We start from the raw sequence: 13,584 nt of genomic DNA, 5'->3' as shown, positions 1-13,584 counted from the left end.
TTAACAAACACACGAAAAGATGCTCAACATCACTCATTATTAGAGAAATGCAAATCAAAACCACAATGAGGTACCATCTCACGCCAGTCAGAATGGCTGCTATCCAAAAGTCTACAAGCAATAAATGCTGGAGAGGGTGTGGAGAAAAGGGAACCCTCTTACACTGTTGGTAGGAATGCAAACTAGTACAGCCGCTATGGAGAACAGTGTGGAGATTTCTTAAAAAACTGGAAACAGAACTGCCATATGACCCAGCAATCCCACTCCTGGGCATACACACTGAGGAAACCAGATCTGAAAGAGACACGTGTACCCCAGTGTTCATCGCAGCACTGTTTATAATAGCCAGGACATGGAAGCAACCTAGATGCTCATCAGCAGACCAATGGATAAGGAAGGTATGGTACATATACACAATGGAATATTACTCAGCCATTAAAAAGAATACATTTGAATCAGTTCTAATGAGATGGATAAAACTGGAGCCCATTATACAGAGTGAAGTAAGCCAGAAAGATAAAGACCAATACAGTATACTAACGCATATATATGGAAATTAGAAAGATGGTAACGATAACCCTATATGCGAGACAGCAAAAGAGACACAGATATAAAGAACAGACTTTTGGACTCTATGGGAGAAGGCGAGGGTGGGATGATCTGAGAGAATAGCATTGAAACATGTATATTATCAAGTGTGAAACAGATCACCAGTCCAGGTTGGATGCATGAGACAAGTGCTCAGGGCTGGTGCACTGGGATGACCCAGAGGGATGGGATGGGGAGGGAGGTGGGAGGGGGGTTCAGAATGGGGAATACATGTAAATACATGGCTGATTCATGTCAATGTATGGCAAAAACTGCTACAATATTGTAAAGTAATTAGCCTCCAACTAATAAAAATAAATGAAAAAAAAAAATAAGAAAGAAAAAGTGAAACATTAGTCACTTAGTCATGTCCAACTCTTTGCGATCCCATGGACTGTGGTCCACCAGGGTCCTCTGTCCATGAGACTTTACAAGCAAGAATACTGGAGTGCGTTGCCATTCCCTTCTCCAGGGGATCTTCCCGACCTAGGAATTGAACCCAGGTCTCCTGCACTACAGGCAGATTCTTTACTGTAGAGTCACCACGGAAGATCTCTTTAATAAAGATCACCAAAATTAACTTTTGGCTAAACTGACCAAGAAAAATAAGAAGACCTGAATTGGTATAATCAGGCATGAAAGTAGAGATATTACCAGAAGCTTTACATAAATAAAAATTATTACAGGAGAATATCATGAACAAGTAGAGTTGGACCATAAAGAAGGCTGAGCACCAAAGAATTGATGCTTTGAAATTATGGTGCTGGAGAAGACTCCAGAGTCTCCGTGCACAGCAAGGAGATCAAACCAGTCAATTCTAAGGCAAACCAACCCTGAATATTCATTAGAGAAGGACTGATGCTGATGCTGAAGCTCCAATACTCTGGCCACCTGATGCAAAGAGCCGACTCAATGAAAAAGACCCTGATGCTGGGAAAGACTGAGAGCAGGAGAAGGGAGTGACAGAGGATGAGAAATGGTTGGATGGCATCATCAACTCAAAAGACATCAGTCTGAGGAAACTTCGGGCAATAGTGAAGAACACAGAAGCCTGATGTGCTGTAATCCACGGAGTTGCAAAGAGTCACACATGACTTAGCAACTGAACAAAAATCTGTCAACAAATCACTGGAAATAAACGAATTACTAGAAACACACAGTACAAAAAGTTACTGAAGAAAGGTAACACTTTCTAACTCATTCTATAAAACAAATATTACTCTAACACCAAAGCCAGAAAAAGATACCACTTGAAAACTACATACTAATATTTCATATGTATATATGAAACAGGAGGGAAGGGGGCGCGACATAACCCTTAAAGAAGGACAGAGCCATCGATGACATGACATAAACAGGTCAGAACCAAGATGGCAGAAGATTCCACTTTCAGTTAACCTTGCACCTTATCACACACTCATTGTAATACATTCAGTTCAGTTCAGTCGCTCAGTCGTGTCTGACTCCTTGTGACCCCATGAACCATAGTACGCCAGGCCTCCCTGTCCATCACCAACTCCCAGAGTCCACCCAAACCCATGACCATGGAGTCGGTGATGCCATCCAACCATCTCATTCTCTGTCATCCCATTCTCCTGCTGCCCTCAATCTTTCCAAGCATCAGGGTCTTTTCAAATGAGTCAGCTCTTCGCATCAGGTGGCCAAAGGATTGGAGTTTCAGCTTCAGCATCAGTCCTTCCAATGAATATTCAGGACTGATTTCCTTTAGGATGGACTGCTTGGATCTCCTTGCAGTCCAAGGGACTCTCAAGAGTCTTCTCCAAAAAAAAAAAAAAGTCTTCTCCAACACCACAGTTCAAAAGCATCAATTCTTCAGCGCTCAGCTTTCTTTATAGTCCATCTCTCACATCCATACATGATCACTGGAAAAACCATAGCCTTGACTAGATGGACCTTTGTTGATAAAGTAATGTCTCTGCTTTTCAATATGCTGTCTAGGGTGGTCATAGCTTTCCTTCCAAGGAGTAAGAGTCTTTTAATTTCATGGCTGCAGTCAGCATCTGCAGTGATTTTGGAGCCCTAAAAAATAAAGTCAGCCACTGTTTCCACTGTTTCCCCGTCTATTTGCCATGAAGTGATGGGACCAGAGATGCACCCAAGGGCGCCATGACAGTTCCCAGGCCAACCATAAAAGGATCAAAAGTGGGCAATGGTCCAATTCCTAGAAATCTCCAATTCCTAGAATTCTCCCCCCATTCCTTGAAACAGTTGGAATAATCCTCCCACTTATTAGGCTATGATACTCAGCCCATAAAAATTAACACCCCCATATTTCTGATCACTCTCATCTTTTGATACAGGATCTCATTCTATCTACAGAAGGTGTACCTCTAAATAAATCTCACTTCATACCTATTACTTTGTCACTCATTGAAGTCTTTGACTATGTGGATCACAACAAACTGTGGAAAATTTTTCAAGAGATGGGAATACCAGACCACCTGACCTGCCTCTTGAGAAACCTGTAGGCAGGTCAGGAAGCAACAGTTAGAACTGGAATGGAACAACAGACTGGTTCCAAATAGGAAAAGGAGTATGTCAAGGCTGTATATTATCACCCTGCTTATTTAATTTATATGCAGAGTACATCATGAGAAACTCTGGGCTGGATGAAGCACAAATTGGAATTAAGATTGCCGGGAGAAATATCAATAACCTCAGATGTGCAAATGACACCACCCTTACAGCAGAAAGGGAAGAAGAACTAAAGAGCCTCTTGATGAAAGTGAAAGAGGAGAGTGAAAAAGTTGGCTTCAAACTCAACACTCAGAAAACTAAGATCACGGTATCTGTCCCATCACTTCACGGCAAATAGATGGGGCAACAATGGACAGACTTTATTTTTTGGGTGGTGACTGCAGCCATGAAATTAAAAGACGCTTGCTCCTTGTAAGAAAAATTATGACCAACCAACAGCAAATTAAAAAGCAGAGACATTACTTTGCAAACAAAGGCCCATCTAGTCAAGACTATAGTTTTTCCAGTAGTCATGTATGGATGTGAGAGATGGACTATAAAGAAAGTTGAGTGCCAAAGAATTGATGTTTTTGAGCTATGGTGTTGGAAAATATTCTTGAGAGTCCCTTGGACTGCAAGGAGATCCAAGCAGTCCATCCTAAAGGAAATCAGTCCTGAATATTCATTGGAAGGACTGATGTTGAAGCTGAAACTCCAATACTTTGGCCACCTGATGTGAAGAACTGACTCACTGGAAAAGACCCTGATGCTGGGAAAGATTGAAGGCAGGAGGAGAATGGGATGACAGAGAATGAGATGGTTGGATGGCATCACTGACTCAATGGACATGAGTTTGAGTAAACTCTGGGCGTTGGTGATGGACACCGAGGCCAGGCATGTTGCAGTCCATGGGGTTGCAAAGAGTTGGACACGACTGAGCAACTGAACTGAACTGAAGTCTTTCTGCAACAAGACATAAAGAACCTGAGCTTCATTAAATCCTGAGACCAGGTATGCAATATTAACTAAAAGACAGTGGGTTCAAGTCCCAGACTGTGGGCTCAAGTCCTAATCTGAGTTTGGCTGAGTAACAGTCTCAGCCCGTGGGTTCAAGTCTCATCTGAGTTGTGCAAGTTTCATATGGATGCAGAAGTTCTCCACAAAATGCTAGTAAAGTGAATCTAGCCCTATAGTAAAATAATTTATACCATGATCAAGTTGGATTTATCCCAAACATGCAAAAGTGGTTCAACTCATGAAAATCAATCAACAGAATTCACCATATTAATTAGATCAACAGAACCACATGATGAACTCAGTCAATACAATAAAAATTGAGGAACTTCATCATCATGATAAAAGGCATGTAAGAAAAACCCACATATAACATCAGACTTAATGGAGGAAAACTGAAAATGTTCCCCATAACATCAGGAAAATGACAAATGTCTGCTTTATTGCATAATTATGGAAGTTCTAGCAAGGGCAATTAAGCAATAAAAACAAAGACATCCAGATTTGAAAGAATGAAGTAAAACTATCTCTATTCACAGATGACATGATTTTATATCTTGAAAATTCTAAAGAATACATCAAAAAAGAACTACCAAAGCTAATAAATTAATTCAGCAAACAAGATCAATATGTAATAATTAGTTGAGATTCTATATAGCAATTGACAACTTGAAAATAAAATTAAGAAAACAATTACAAAAGTACCCAAGTATAACTTTAGAGTTGGTCTTCTGGTCCCCTAAATCTAAGGTTTCATAAATTCAAACAACCACAGACCATGTAGTGTTGTTGTTTAGTTGTCAAGTCGTGTCTGACTCTGCAACTCCATGAACTGTAGGCCACCAGGCTCCTCTGTCCATGGGATTTCCCAGGCAAGAAAACTGAAGTGGGTTGCCATTTCCTTCTCCAGGGGATCTTCCTGACCCAGGGATTGAACCTGCGTTTCCTGCACTGGCAGGCAGATTCTTTACTGCTGAGCTACCAGCGAAGTCCATGTAGGGCTGGTAGTACGTATTTAATGGAAAGTAAAGACCAAAAACGTACAAGTGGGCCTGCACAGTTCAAACATGTATACAATGAAAATTATAGAACACTGCAGAGTGAACTAAAGAAGACCTAAATAAACTGGAAAACATCCTGTGTTCATGGATAGAAACCAACAATACTGTTAAGATTGCAAATCTATATAAATTCAATGCAATCACTCTCAATATTCCAACGGCTCTTTTTGTAGAAATGAACAAGCTTATTCTAAAACTCATATGAAATTTCAAGACATCTTGAATAATTAAAACAATCCAGAAAAAGAAAAACAAAAATTTAGAGGACTCGGACTTCCCAGTTTCAAAACTTACTAAAAGGCTACAGGAATCATAACTGTGGAACTAGCTTAAGGATAAACATAAAGATCGTGGAATAGAATTTATAGTCCTAAAACAACCCCATACATCTATGGTCAACTGATTTTCAACCAACAGTCTTTCTTGAGAAGAAAGATACCAACATGTATCCATGTTGGTACAAATGGATTCCATATGCCAAAGAATGAAGGTTGACCCTTAGCACATGTTATACACACAAACTAACTTAAAATGGGTCAAAGACCTAAACTAAAACTATAAAACTCTTAGAAGATAAGATAAAGTAAATCTAAGCTAAGTAACCTTAGATCTGACAACAGGTTCCTAAACTTAACATCAAAAGTATAACAGACAAAAAAACAATGGGCAAATAAAATTGAATTTTATCAAAATTTAAAACTGTTGTGTATCAAAAGAAAGTGAAAGTGAAGTCGCTCAGTCATGTCCAACTCTTTGCGACCCCATGGACTGTAGTCCACCAGGCTCCTCCGTCCATGGGATTATCCAGGCAAGAATACTGGAGTGCGTTGCCATTTCCTTCTCCAGGAGATCTTCCCAACCCAGAGATTGAACCCCAGTCTACCACATTGTAGGCAGACGCTTTACTGTCTGAGCCACCAGGGAAGTCCCCTGTGTATCAAAGGATACTATCAAAAAAGTAAAAAAGCCACATGATTGGAGAAAATATCTGCAAATCTATCTGATAAGAGTCTAGAATAGAAAATCTTTAAGAACACTTACAATCCAACAACAAAACGACAAAAGTTCAATTAAAAAATGGGCAAAGTACCTGAACACTTATTCAAAGAAGATATACTAACAGCCGAGGAACACATGAAAAAATGCTCAACATCACAAATCATTAGGGAAATGCAAATCAAAACCACAATCAGATACCACTTCACTCCCAATGGGAAGACTATTAACTTAATCTTTTTTTTAAAAAAAAAAAAAAAAAGGTAAACAACAAGTGTAGATGAGGATTTGGAGAAATAGGCAAACTTCTATAATACACTGCTGGTGGTAACGTACAATGATGCAGCCTCTGTGGAAAAGTTTGGCAGTTTCTGAAAATGTTAAACATTATTATATGACCCAACAATTCTCAGTTCAGTTCAGTCGCTCAAGTTGTGTCCGACTCTTTACGACCCCATGGACTGCAGCACGCCAGGCCTCCCTGTCCATCACCAACTCCCAGAGCTTGCTCAAACTCATGTCCATCGAGTCAGTAATGCCATCCAACCATCTCATCCTCTGTTGTCCCCTTCTCCTCCTACCTTCAGTCTTTCCCAGCATCAGGGTCTTCCCATCAGGTGGCCAAAGTATTGGAGTTTCAGCTTCAGCATCAGTCCTTCCAAAAAATACTCAGGACTGATTTCCTTAAGGATTGACTGGTTTGATCTCCTTGCAATCCAAGGGACTCTCGAGAGTCTTCTCCAACACCACAGTTCAAAAGCATCAATTTTTCAGTACTCAGCTTTCTTTATAGTCCATCTCTCACATCCATAGATGACTACTGGAAAAACCACAGCCTTGACTGGATGGACCTTTGTTGGAAAAGTAATGTCTCTGCTTTTTAATATGCTCTCTAGGTTGGTCATAGCTTTTCTTCCAAGGAGCAATCGTCTTTTAATTTCATGGCTGCAGTCACCATCTGCAGTGATTTTGAAGTCCAAAAAGATAAAGTCTGTCACTGTTTCCACTGTTTCCCCATCTATTTGCCATGAAGTGATGGGACCAGATGCCATGATCTTAGTTCTCTGAGTGTTGAGTTTTAAGCCAACTTTTTCACTCTCCTGTTTCATTTTCAACAAGAGGCTCTTTAGCTCTTCTTTGCTTTCTGCCATAAGGGTGGTGACAATCTGCATATCTGAGGTTATTGGTGCTTCTCCCGGCAATCTTGATTCCAGTTTGTGCTTCATCCAGCCTGGCATTTCACATGATGTGTGCTGCATATAAGTTAAATAAGCAGGGTGACAATATACAGCCTTTCCCGATTTGGAACCAGTCTGCTATTCCATGTCCAGTTCTGTTGCTTCCTGACCTGCATACAGATTTCTCAGGAGGCAGTTCAGGTGGTCTGGTATTCCCATCTCTTGAAGAATTTTCCAGTTTGTTGTGACCCACACAGTCAAAGGCTTTGGCATAGTCAATAAAGTAGAAGTAGATGTTTTTCTGGAACTCTCTTGCTTTTTCGATGATCCAAAAGATGTTGGCAATTTGATCTCTGGTTCCTCAGCCTTTTCTAAATCCAGCTTGAACATGTGGAAGTTCTCCGTTTACGTACTGTTGAAGGCTAGGCTGGAGAACTTCGAGCATTACTTTGCTAGCATGTGAGATGAGTGCAATTGTGCAGTAGTTTGAACATTCTTTGGCATTGCCTTTCTTTGGGATTAGAATGAAAACTGACCTTTTCCAGTCTTGTGGCCACTGCTGAGTTTTCCAAATTTGCTGGCATATTGAGTACAGCACTTTCACAGCATCATCTTTCAGGATTTGAAACAGTCAACTAGAATTCCATCACCTCCACTAGCTTTGTTTGTAGTGATGGTTCCTAAAGCCCACTTGACTTCACATTCCAGGATGTCTGGCTCTAGGTGAGTGATTACACTCACGTAGCTGGTATATCAACAAGAAAACTGAAAAACAAAGTCTAACAAAAACTTGTACACAAATGTTTAGAGTTATTATTCACAACAACCAAAGAATAAACAACTCAAATGTTTAAACAAAACAAATGGATAAATGGATAAACAAAATGTGGTCTATCCCTACACCAGGGAATTTTCTTTTATTCAGTCACTAAAAAAAGACTGAAATACTGCCACATGGATGAACCCTGAAAATATTATGCTAGTTGAAAGAATCCAGGACAAGAAACACTTGTTTTATGATTTCACTTACATGAAATATCCGTAATGGGCAAATCCATAGAAACAGAAAGCAGATTAGTAGGTGCCACAGGGTGGGGGATGGGAGGGTGGGATCAGGAATGCCTGTTTAATTTCTTTCTACAGATTTCTTTCTACGGCCCTGCATACATTCTAGTGGCGATGGTTGCACAACTGTGTGAATACACTGAAAGGCACTTCACACTTCAAAATAATTTAAATGAATTTCATGTTACAGAATTTCATCTCAAGTTTTTAAAAAATGACATGAGATACCAGTTTGCACCCAGTGAGTGAGGAGAATGTTTAACAACTGGAACTCTCATACATTGCTGGAGGGGATGGTTATTAAAAACATCTGTAGCTTCTCCCATGGAGCAACTAAGCCTGCATACCACAACTACTGAGTCCAAGCAGCCACTAGAGAGCCTGTGTGCTCCGGAGTCCTTGTTCTATAAGATTAGCCTGCACCCCACAATGAAGACCCAGTGCAGCCAAAAAACTCTATAGTTGTTCATCATGTTAAATATTCAGTAGATCCATCAACTCGAAGAAAAATTTTTTTAAATGTCCACAACGACATACAAATGTTCACAGCAGCATTATCATAACAGACCAAAATTGGAAATACCCCAAATATCCATCAACAGATGATGGATAAACTGTGGCATATTCTAACAGCTCAACAATGAAAAGGAATGGAACTACTGATAGATACATACAACATGGATGAACCATAAACAATATTATGTTATGCAAAATATCTGAGATGCAAAACATATACATTATAGGACTCCATTTATATGAAGCTGGAATATAGGAAAATTTATTTATGATATTAGAAATCAGAAGAGTAGTTACTTTTCAAATATCCTTTGCTATTGATGTCTAACATAATTTCACAGTGATAAAAGAACAGACTGTATGATTTCAATACCTTTAGATCATGAAATTTTTGCACCTTGTTTTATAAAGTACTTGGATATGTTTCAGTGTCTCCTAGTTTACAATCTATGGGAACTTGAATAGAATTTGTATCCTTCTGTTGTGTGAAACTTGTATAAATCTTAATTATCTTGAACTGGTTCATGATGCTTTTCAGGTCTACTATATCCTTCTACTTTTCTGTATATTTATTCTGTTAAATTTTGGGAGTTTGATATTGAAACTCCAACTAAAAAAATCTCAATTTATCTACTAAAAAATAACTGCAATATATAATGCAACTGTATGTAACTTTGTTCTGTATTTTCCAAATCTCCTGTAAATGTGCTATCATACTTTCATAATTTAAAAAATAAGAGAGAGAGAAAAAAAGAAGAGTGGTTTCAATGGTAGGGGAAAGGAGACTGGAACAAGGAGTGAAACAACCTTCTGAGGTGACAGAAATGTTCTTTATTTTGATGGGGGAGGTGGTAATCACATGGATATATATATTTGTTAGAACTCATCAATCTGTATGCTTAAAATGGGTGCATTTTATTGTATGTGTATTATAAAAAGGTATTAGAAATTTTGTAAATCTACAAGATGAGATTTCTATGGGAGTCTTAAAGAATGTAATACAACCTCTGAACCAACTCATTATCCTTCACAGCTCCTACAGGTACCACAACAGCCTCTAGATTACATTGTCCCAGGGTGACTCTCAAATTTCAAATTCTCCTGTCTTGCTTGCTCTCCATTATTTTTTGTGTGTGTGACCCCATGGACTTTAGCCCATCAGGCTCTTCTGACCGTGGGATTTCCTAGGCAGGAATACTAGAGTGGGTTGCCATTTCCTTCTCCATTGCTCTCCATTTTTGACCCTTTACTTAGGTTGTGTTCAAGGACTTGACACACTGAATTTTCTTTGGTTTCCCAGTCAACTGAGACACGGACTTCAGTGCCACAGACACTATTCAACTCTATTCTTTCATATGCTTAGCTTCCAAAACTAAGAACTTAACCTCAGAAGAACCTTAAGGCCCTCCAATTCACCAGGGTAGGGAGACTCTAAAATAATAAACACAGCAACAGAACACATTTCAGCAGACAACATATCAATAGTTGGCAAATAAATCAAACTGGGCTACTACTGAAGGCCCGAAGGAGACAAAAGCTGATTCTAAGTCAGGCTTGCTATGAAAAGGCAAGAGGAACAATTATCAGCCAGGCAGAGAGGCTTAAGGAAAAGAAATAAAGGATAGTAGTATTACAGAAAAATGAATAATCCATTTGTCTAGATTCAAGAATAATAAATTTATATTTGTATATATATATATGAGGTGGTCTGAAAAGCAAAGGTCTCATTTGATAATTACAAAAAGTTGTGGGTTAGACAGAACACATATTATTTTCATTTACAGATGAGGAAATTATGGTATGGCAAGGTTAATATTTACCTAAGGTCAAAAAACTATGTAGAAACAGAGTCAGTACTGAATGAAACTCATTTTCTCCTGATTCACTGCCAAATGTTCATTTAATTAAACCATGATTCTGCTCATGTTCTCCACCTTTGCTTAACATAACTCTTTAATCAACTTTCACAAGGAATGCTGCCTCCATGTATCTCTTCTTGCATTCATACCTTTCATCTGAAGCACATCTCAAGAAATACTTTAACATAAGCCTTATTCTTTTACCAATAACCCTGATTATATACATGATAGTAAAGAGGTGTCTATGTTTACAGGCCATAGATACATGAATACATCCTTCTTCCACTGGCTACCAAAAGGTCTGAACTCCAATACTAATTTTTTAAAACTGTCTTTGGGTTATAGATCAGAAAATTTCTAACACTGTGCAGCAAAACAAACTTCCTGCTTATTCACAGCTTGGCATTATCACCTGCAGTGCAGTCAAGGGTGTGTCTCAAAGCCTAGGGTGCTACTATGTTACTGTCCTTCCTCATTATAGTAAATAAGAAAGGTACCTAAGCTTTGCCTTCCTATTTTTGTGTTTTTCAACAGAAACATATTTAAATCTTTTCCATATCCCCTAAGAGCTTCCCTGACGACTCAGATAGTAAAGAATCTGTCTACAACGCAGGAGACCTGGGTCAATCAGTGGGCTAGGAAGAAATAGCGAACCCACTCCAGTATTCTTGCCTGGAGAAGTCCATGAATAGAGGTACAGTCCAGGGGGTCACAAAGAGTTGTACATGACTGATAGACTAAAACTTTGACTTTCATATCCCCAAACCTTCCAAAGACCCTATCTTCCCTTCCTATCACTATAATTTCCTACACTGACACATTTTTTGCAAAGAGTATACTCAATCCACCTCCACTTCAAGCCCATCATTTTCATCTAGTACTATATTTACCTTAGCCATCTCCTGAAATTCTCACTAAGGCACCAAGGACATCTTAGACACCAAAATCAAAGGCCCATTTTTCGAATCTTAGCTTTTCAGAACCCGTGAAGATGGAGAGGCTGATATAGAGTTCACCAGGATGACAGCACTTACTTAGCTCTTACTCGGTGCCAGGCACTGTACTAATTAAGCTTTCAAAAATGTTCCAATTAATTCTCACATCTGAGAAGTGTTTATTACTCCCTTTCCAGATATTAAAATTTAGGATCAAAATTACCCAAAAATCATATGGTCAGTGAAGCTGCATGATGCCAACATTCATAATTTTGTGACATTTGAAGATTAATTCCAAGTTTTCTTCCTAACTCTGTGGCCTTTTCTCCAACTCTTTCACTATTTTATCATGCTCCGCTCATCACTACTTCTCTTATTTCACATGCTCTCCTGGGCAATTTCCATTTCCTCCCATGACTTTAACTGCATTCTATATCAGGGTTTCTCAATCTTTTAAAACTTTTTATAAACATAAAAACCTTGCGCTCTTCCTGTAGCTTATGTTTTGAAAACAGATTCTTCCCAAATAGAAATTATAATGCTGAATGTTTGTCCAAACTATACCTCCTTCAGTCTTTAAAGCTCTGATAACCTCCTAGGCATCAACCCACGACTGAGAATCAGTGCTTGGGCTGTAAGTCTCTCAAACTATCTTCCCTCTATTCGACACGCCCACCATTCTCTGCCAGACATCTCTTGAACTACAGACAAATGTTACCAACGATCTAATAAAAATAGATCTTTGGTATCTCCCCAGACCCTTCAAACTAAGGCCATTATTCACAGCAAAACTCTTACTTCCCTTAGCAAAGCCGAACCATCTCTTTGCGTCCTCCATTTTGACTAAAGGTATTCACAATATCCCCTTTTCTACGCTTTTTAAGGTACCTATTTGTGGGACAGCGGTACTGGCACTAACTTCCCTGAGCTTTTTCATAATAAGTTAAAAATCAACCACCAAACAATGAGTGATTATCATGGCCAGGTGGTAAGGAATGCATAGTACAAGATTTAACTCTTTTACTCCTTAAGAAGTTTACAGGCAGAAACATACCAAAATCCTTTTTTGTGTGTGTTAAGTGTTTTCTCACAAGACGAAATTAACTTCGTTTTCAAAGCATCTCAACGGAATCCTTATTACAAATCCCATTTTAAGAGATGTAAAAAACTGAGATTCAAAAGGAGTAAGTAATTTAACCAAATTTTTACAAAGTGATCTGTGAAAGGTCCAGACCCAAAACCCTAGACTTGAGATTTCAAATCTCCTTTCCAGTTACTGTTGAAATAAACTTCTCAGTAAAACGAAATCAGGTGTAGGTACAAGAGGGCAATCGAGTAGCGCACGCAAATACCAAAGAGCACAAGGCGCCCAGGACGCGCTTGTAGGCCGGGGGCTTCCTGGCCCAACCCTCGCTCCGAAGCCCCCCGGCCGCTCTCTCCAGTGAAATCTCTCTGCGGCCTGCCTCCAGATGGCCCGGTGACCGCGGGAAAACCGCACTCGGCGCGCGGAGAACAGAGCCTGCAGCAGCGAACCCGCCCCGCCCCAATTGGAGTCCGGGCTCGGCCGCAACCGCTGCGTCCCCAGCAGCCGGAACAGTTGACCCGCGGGGAACAAGCGTACCTGGTGGAGGAAGCAACTGGAGGGCAGGCGGTCCGGGCAAGCTTAGAAAGCCGGAATGACCCCGGTGGCGAGCTGGGCCGGCCGGCGACGCTAACTGCATTCACTCTGTTCGGTCAACTCGGAACCACAAGGACTCTTCAGGGCAGCGAACGGACGCGGGTCAGCGAGCACCGAGAGCGGACGTGAAGCGGAGAAGGCATCGCAGAGGGGGAGCGGGCGGGGCACACAGACACCACCCGTGGGGGCGGGGCGCAGGCGCGAGGGGCGGGACGC

General features: G+C 40.1%; 1 protein-coding gene across 1 annotated transcript in view; it reads right to left on the bottom strand.

The window, feature by feature from the left end:
• LOC122674278 (solute carrier family 25 member 40) overlaps positions 1–13,551 on the bottom strand; it is an 89,567-nt gene extending 76,016 nt beyond the window's left edge. The window contains exon 1 of the mRNA XM_043872475.1: positions 13,312–13,551. The gene's annotated coding sequence lies outside the window, so the exon portion shown is untranslated. The remainder of the gene's footprint in view (positions 1–13,311) is intronic.
• Between the last annotated feature and the right edge of the window lie 33 nt (positions 13,552–13,584).

The sequence above is a fragment of the Cervus elaphus genome, chromosome 18, assembly GCF_910594005.1.
Source record: "Cervus elaphus chromosome 18, mCerEla1.1, whole genome shotgun sequence".
Classification (NCBI taxonomy): domain Eukaryota; kingdom Metazoa; phylum Chordata; class Mammalia; order Artiodactyla; family Cervidae; genus Cervus; species Cervus elaphus.
Note: the sequence above shows the minus strand (reverse complement) of the source record. Positions and strands in the feature narration are given on the sequence as shown.